Consider the following 6,871-nt stretch of genomic DNA (forward strand, 5'->3'; position numbering starts at 1 on the left):
AAAGTATACCTATAGGCTCAGAATCAATTTCAGAGTCGATTAAGCTATGTCCGTCTTTCCGTCCGTCCATCCGTCCATCCGTTTGTGTTTTTTCGATGTGATCGGTCCATATTTGACCATAGCTTCCATACAAAGTCCTCTCCAGGAAATGAATTGAAGATCAAAATTCACTTATTAATAATAATATCACGATGAAATTCTGCACAAATCACGTAAATTTCTCTACCAAAATCTATAAGGATAGGCCCATATTTACTTGTGTAGGGTATCATATGGTCAGCCTTGCATTCTTAATTGTTTAACTTTATAATTTAGGTAATAAGATACTATATTTTCCATTTAATTCAAGCAGTAAACATTTATTCTTTTTACATCCCATCACATTGTGCAAGTTGTTATCAAATCCAATTTTCTACTAAAAAAACTAAATACATACATAAATATATATAAAATCTTTCACCACCCAGTGATTGTCCCGTCACAAACTGTTATTTTATTTATGGATGTGTATCCTTTTATCTACTATAAACATACTAAATGGACATACATTTATGTCTATTAAAAGTTGTTTGAAAAAATAACAAGTTAGAGTGCTATATTCGGCTACGCCGAATCGTAAATACCCTCCACCAGCAAGATATTTTTTATTAAAACCCATTTAACTATCTAGTTTTTAGAAAACTCGGCATATGTTTTGTTTCCGTGGTGAGGGTACTATCATTTAGAAATTTCTTTGTGAATATATGGAACTTATTTTGATGAGATCGAAAAAATGTATTTTAAGTGATTTTCGGATATGGGTTTTTTAAACGATGTTGTTGTCCTTATATGGGAGGTATGATCTATAACGGATCAATTGGAAAACATTTTATTAGAATGATTTATCTATATACGGAATATGCTCATGTCGAATTTTATCAGGATTAATGAATTATGTGATATTAAGTGATTATCAGAAGTGAACCTTATATGGGAGCTATGACTATTTATGGACCGATCCGGGAAAAATTTCGCATAATGATTTATATATGTATATACAAAACTTATTTACGTTGAATTTTACCCCGATAGCTTTATTAGTTAATACATTATATGCGTTTAAGTTATTTTCGAAAGTGGACCTTATATGGGAGCTATGACCAATTAAGGGTCTATCCAGAAAAAAGTTCGTAGAGTAATTGATACATATACACAACATATTCGAGCCAAATTTTATCTCGATAGCTTTATAAATCAATGAAATACGCGCGTTTAAGTGATTTTCGGAAGTGGACCTTATATGGGAGCTATGACCAATTATGGACTGATTCGGAAAAAATTTCGAAAATTGATTTATATATACACAAAACATATTCATGTCGAATTTTACCACGATAGCTTCATTAGTTAATGAAATACTCGCGTTTAAGTGATTTTCGGAAGTGGACCTTATATGGGAGCTATGACCAATTATAGACTGATTCGGAAAAAATTTCGAAGATTGATTTATATATACACAAAACATATTCATGTCGAATTTTACACCGTTAGCTTCATTAGTTAATGAAATACAAGCGTTTAAGTGATTTTCGGAAGTGGACCTTATGTGGGAGCTATGACCAATTATGGACCGATTCGGAAAGAATTTCGTAGAGTGATTTATATATACACTAAACATATTCATTTACCACGATAGCTTTATTAATCAGTGAAAAATGCGCGTTTAAGTGATTTTCGGAAGTGGTTTTATATGGTAGCTATGACCAATTGTGGACCAACTGAGATCTATGTTGGTAGTATGATTTCTGTTAATATTATATTTATATGTGCAAAATTTTGAGTTGATACCGATATTTTTGTTATTAAGTTATTAACGATAAATCCATTTCCGGAAATATGTACCTTAGTATGGGGGCTATAGAAAATTTTGGATCGATTGTTTTGATTTTCAACATAATTGATCCCTGAGTAAAAAAGTATCGTGTGACAAAATTCATCGAATTATCTTTTGTAGTTTCGGAGAAAACGTCTTAAGAATTACGAAAAAAGTAATTTTTTTTTGAGGTAGTCGGAAATTTTTACTCATAACTTTTAACATTGTGAACCGATTTTGCTGATTTTCAGCAAGAATATTGGTGATTTTGGTTTATTTCGTTTGCTTAGTTTTAGCGTGAGCGTGTTTTAGGCAGACAGACAGACGGACGGACATGGCTAAATCGACGTAGAATTTGCTAAGGACCCAGAATATATATACTTTTTTGGGTCTCAGATGAATATTTTTTGGTGTTACACATGGAATGACAAACCCTCTATCACCACTGATGGTGGTGGAGGTTATAAAACAAAATAGATTATATCAATAGCGACTATGGGATTACCTACTCAGATCTTAAGTAAAATTTTGAAATATGTAAGTCTTAAATGAAATCTATGTCTAATTATGGTCCAATGAATACAAAAAGGAAAAAATTTATCTCAACACTAAAATTTTAAAAGTATGGTGTTATCATAATATATTTACCGACAGCCAGAAGGCAATTAGGGCGCTATCAGGTGATAGAACTAAATCTAAGACCGTATTGGACTATAAGAAAGCTTTAACTGAATACTCTCCCAGAGGTAAGGTTTAAATCATATGGGTACCAGGCCACTCGGGAGTAGTCGGCAACGAAAGGGCGAATGTAATAGCTTTAAAGGGAAGGGAGATCGAGGCAGTTAACCTGACAAACGCAAAACCATTCGACGCAACAAAAGCTGAACTAAAAATATGGGTGAGAGAATCCCATAAGGCCTCTTGGAATAATGAAACAGTGGGTAGAACCACGAAGATCCTATAGGGGTACCCTGATGAGAGCAAGACGAAAAATCTCCTCAAAATGAGCAAGTCTGAAGTTAGTATGATGGTATGTATTCTGAGTGGACACACAGGATTACGAGCACATCTATGCAAAATTGGACGTGCGGATTCAGACGAATGTAGAGCATGGAGAGGACAGTGAATTACGTTCAGGAAACTGAGTTTCTGAACACTGAAAAATAATTCATTCAGTTAATTTTTTTTTTTTCATGATAAGGAGCGCACAACAGGCCCGATAGTGGCCTAGGTGTATTTCTTCGGATTTGATGTAGTATACATCCTCCTATCATCCTAACCTAACCTAACCATGGTGTTATCAAGAGGTTATTTTTGACAAATTTTTATGTCAACAAGGTTTACATGGACCCACAATCGCTCGGACGGACATCTTTAAGACGACTGAGAAAGTAATTTGTAGTCGGTTGGACTAATGGGTCTTATAACGCATATCTGTATGCGTTACAAATAGCACTAAAAACTCATAGTACTCTGCTTACTAGATGTAGTGATGTATCTACTAACTAAATGCTTTCAAAATATAAGCAAACATTTTAACGCAAAATAACGTAACATGCAGCATTATTGACCATTTAAATCAATTTCAAGTCAATTTAATTTGATTTATTTTCAAATGTTGCTGTTTTCATTTCAATAAAAACAAAAAAAAACCTACATCACATATAAATATTTGTACTAAATGTTAGAAATAAATAAAATATAGAATCAGAGATAGAGATATTAGCATTTATTTCTAAAGTTCAATTTGTGCGTGTGGGTTTGGGAAAAAATCAGTTATATCGTCATAAGCATGCAATATATGTATACAAAGTGTATTTATGTAACCCACTAGAAACTATTGTCGCACAATATATTTGTAAGTAGTAATTATTAAGAGAAATGCTAAGGAGCCGACGAAAACCATCGATGTAGTAAAGATAGTTTCTAAGACGAAATGAAACGAAGACCATATTTTTAGACTCACAATCATAAAAGATGGGGGTATTTTTAGATACTTAGATGGGGTCTTATTAGATGCTAAATCAATATGGGCAAGTCCGTCAATCTGTCCATGGTAAACCCGATAGATAGTAAACTGCCAGAGATATCTATTAACTACTTTATTGGCAAATTTTCCAAAAGGATCATTATACAAAATGTAAGGTTAAATATGTAAAAATAAATACGATTTTTTTGCTGCAAATATTTATAAATATAAAAGCTCAATAATCGTTATTTTGGCTTAAAAATACATAAACGAACATTTATCTTCTTATTTGCGTTGAAATGTGAATAAATATTCGAAAATAACAGGAAATATTTATTATTAAATGTTCGATATATAAAAAATTAAAAAAGAAAATACAAATAAATATGTTCTTTTCTTTGAAAGTGATTTATATTCTGCAAACAAATTCCGTATTTACTCATAGCAATAAACTATGCTACAAAAAATAAGAAAATTATATTTATGTACAATATTTTCTGAACTCTTATACAAGCGTATCAAAAAACAAGTAGGAAAGTACAGTCGAGCATGGCCGACCATATAATACCCTACACCATGAGTATATTTTAAATTTTTTTATTTTTCATAAAGAAACTTTTATGTTGAATTTTACCTTAATTCCAAAGTATTTAAGCAATTTATTGATAAAAAACAAATTTTCTTAATGAGGCTTTATATAGGAGTATAGGTGAAACATGAGCCGATCCTCATTAAATTTCGGAAAAGGATATCTTTTTGAATAATAGTTAATTATATTGAGTTTCATTGCGATACAAATGGTTACAAGTCAATTTTAGACGTTTAAGACATTTTTTGAAGGGGAGTTTGTATGGGGGCTAGGGTCAAATAAGGGCCGATCATTACGAAAATCTGCAGTATCATTTATACTTATATAAAACTTATTTGTGCTAATTTTAATCGACTCAAAATGTGATTTTGAGTCGATCGGTATACTTAAAGGTGGGTGTAGGAGCAATATTTTTGTGTGTTACAAACATCAGCACAAACGTATAATACCCTCCCCACTATAGTGGTGTAGGGTATAAATAGTTTGAATGCTACCTAGCAGAAATTTCACTTACTGGGTAAGCAGGAAAGTAATATGTAAAGACTACTTCAATAACGTTACACTGATACTCTTATCCAATCCCTAGACCAGTTTTATGTTGACCGGGTGCTCCGTAACTAGATCAACGACATGCTAAGGAACAGATGGATAAGCTGTGAGATGTACCATATAACTATCAGGAAAAAGGTATTTCGCGGTATACAACAGGGTAGGATTTTTTTGTCACCTTTACTCTGGGTTACCACGATTAATAGCCTTCTAAGGACCCTAAGGTCTGCTATGCAGACGATGTCGTAATACTTTTAAAGGGAAAGGATCCAAATTACTTGTGTAGAAGAGCTGAAGAGGCTCTGAATAAGGCCTTGAGCAGGGCTTAACCGAGAGGCCTAAATGTTAACCCGGCAAAACGGAAATCTGTCTTTTAACAAGAAAGACAAAAATTTCTACATATACTGAACCTTGCTTCCTTGGCAAGAAGATTCCAGTGACAGACAAACTTAAGTACTTAGGTGTAATTCTCGACCGGAAATTAAAATGGAGACACCACATAGAGGATAAGATCAACAAGGCACATCGGTTCTGGGCGATATGTAGGAGAACTGTAGGCATGAAATGGGGTCTTAGTCCTACTTTGACAAATGGGTTTTATAAAAGTGTAATTAGACCAATTCTAGCTTATGCTTCAATAATCTGGTGGACTGCTTTAGACAAAAAATGCAATATCAAACTACTATAGGGAGTTCAGCGTACATGCTGCTTGGATATAAGTGGTGCCATGTGTACTACTTCAACTAAGGCTCTGGAAACGTTGCTAGATATTCCACCCATTAAAACATATTTAAGATATGAAGCGGCGCTTACAGCCGAACGGCTCTTTACTTTAGGCGAACTGGCCAAAAGCAGTTATAGGACACGTCATCAATGTATACTGGACACATTGGACGTGCCTGATCGTATACCAGACACAGAATATGTCGGAAACTTTGAAACGCTGACCCCAGATAGAATGTCTTGGTCAAGCGGAACATTACAGCAAATACCAGTAGGAATCCGTTGTTACACGGATGGCTCTAAATTGGGTGACAAAGTGGGGCTGGGGTTCTATATTGAAGACCCAGAAACAGAAATATACCACCGTTTACCAAATTATAACACAAGCTTCTAGGCAGAAACACGAACAATAACGGAATGCGTAAATTGGAGTAGAATAAATATGGCGCTCACAGCGCTTAATATATATACCGACAGCCAGAGGGCAATTAGGGCGATATCAGGCGATAGAACTAAATCTAAGACCGTATTGGTTTGTAAGAAAGCTTTAACTGAACACACTCCCAGAGGTAAGGTTCACATCATATGTGTACCAGCCCACTCGGGAGTAGTCGGTAACGAAAGGGTGAATGTAATAGCTTTAAAGGGAAGGGAGCTCGAGGCAGTTAACTATTCGACGCAACAAAAGCTGAACTAATATGGGTGAGAGAATCCTATAAGGCATCTTGGAATAATGAAACAGTGGGTAGAACCACAAAAATCATATGTGGTGACCCTGATGAGAACAAGACGAGAAATCTCCTCAAAATGAGCAAGTCTGAAGTTAGTATGATGGTACGTATTCTTAGTGGACACACAGGATTACGAGCACATCTATACAAAATTGGCCGTGCAAATTCAGACGAATGTAGAGCATGTGGAGAGGATAGTGAAACTCTGGAGCACTTTCTTTGCCACTGTCAAGCATTCGTCGAAGTTAGATCCAAGTATCTTGGAAGTGATGTTATTCCGGAAATAGCATTCCTGACTAACACTGATTGGAAAATTCTTAGGAATTACGTCCAGGAAACTCAGTTTCTGAACACTGAAAAATAATATACTCAGTGAAACATTTTTTTTCCATGAAAAGGAGCGCACAATAAGCCCTATAGTGGCCTAGGTGTATTTCTTTTCGGATTTGATGTACTAT

The sequence above is a fragment of the Lucilia sericata genome, unplaced genomic scaffold (genome assembly GCF_015586225.1).
Source record: "Lucilia sericata isolate MDLA Ls3-8-SP2 unplaced genomic scaffold, ASM1558622v1 Contig000907F_arrow, whole genome shotgun sequence".
Lineage (NCBI taxonomy): Eukaryota > Metazoa > Arthropoda > Insecta > Diptera > Calliphoridae > Lucilia > Lucilia sericata.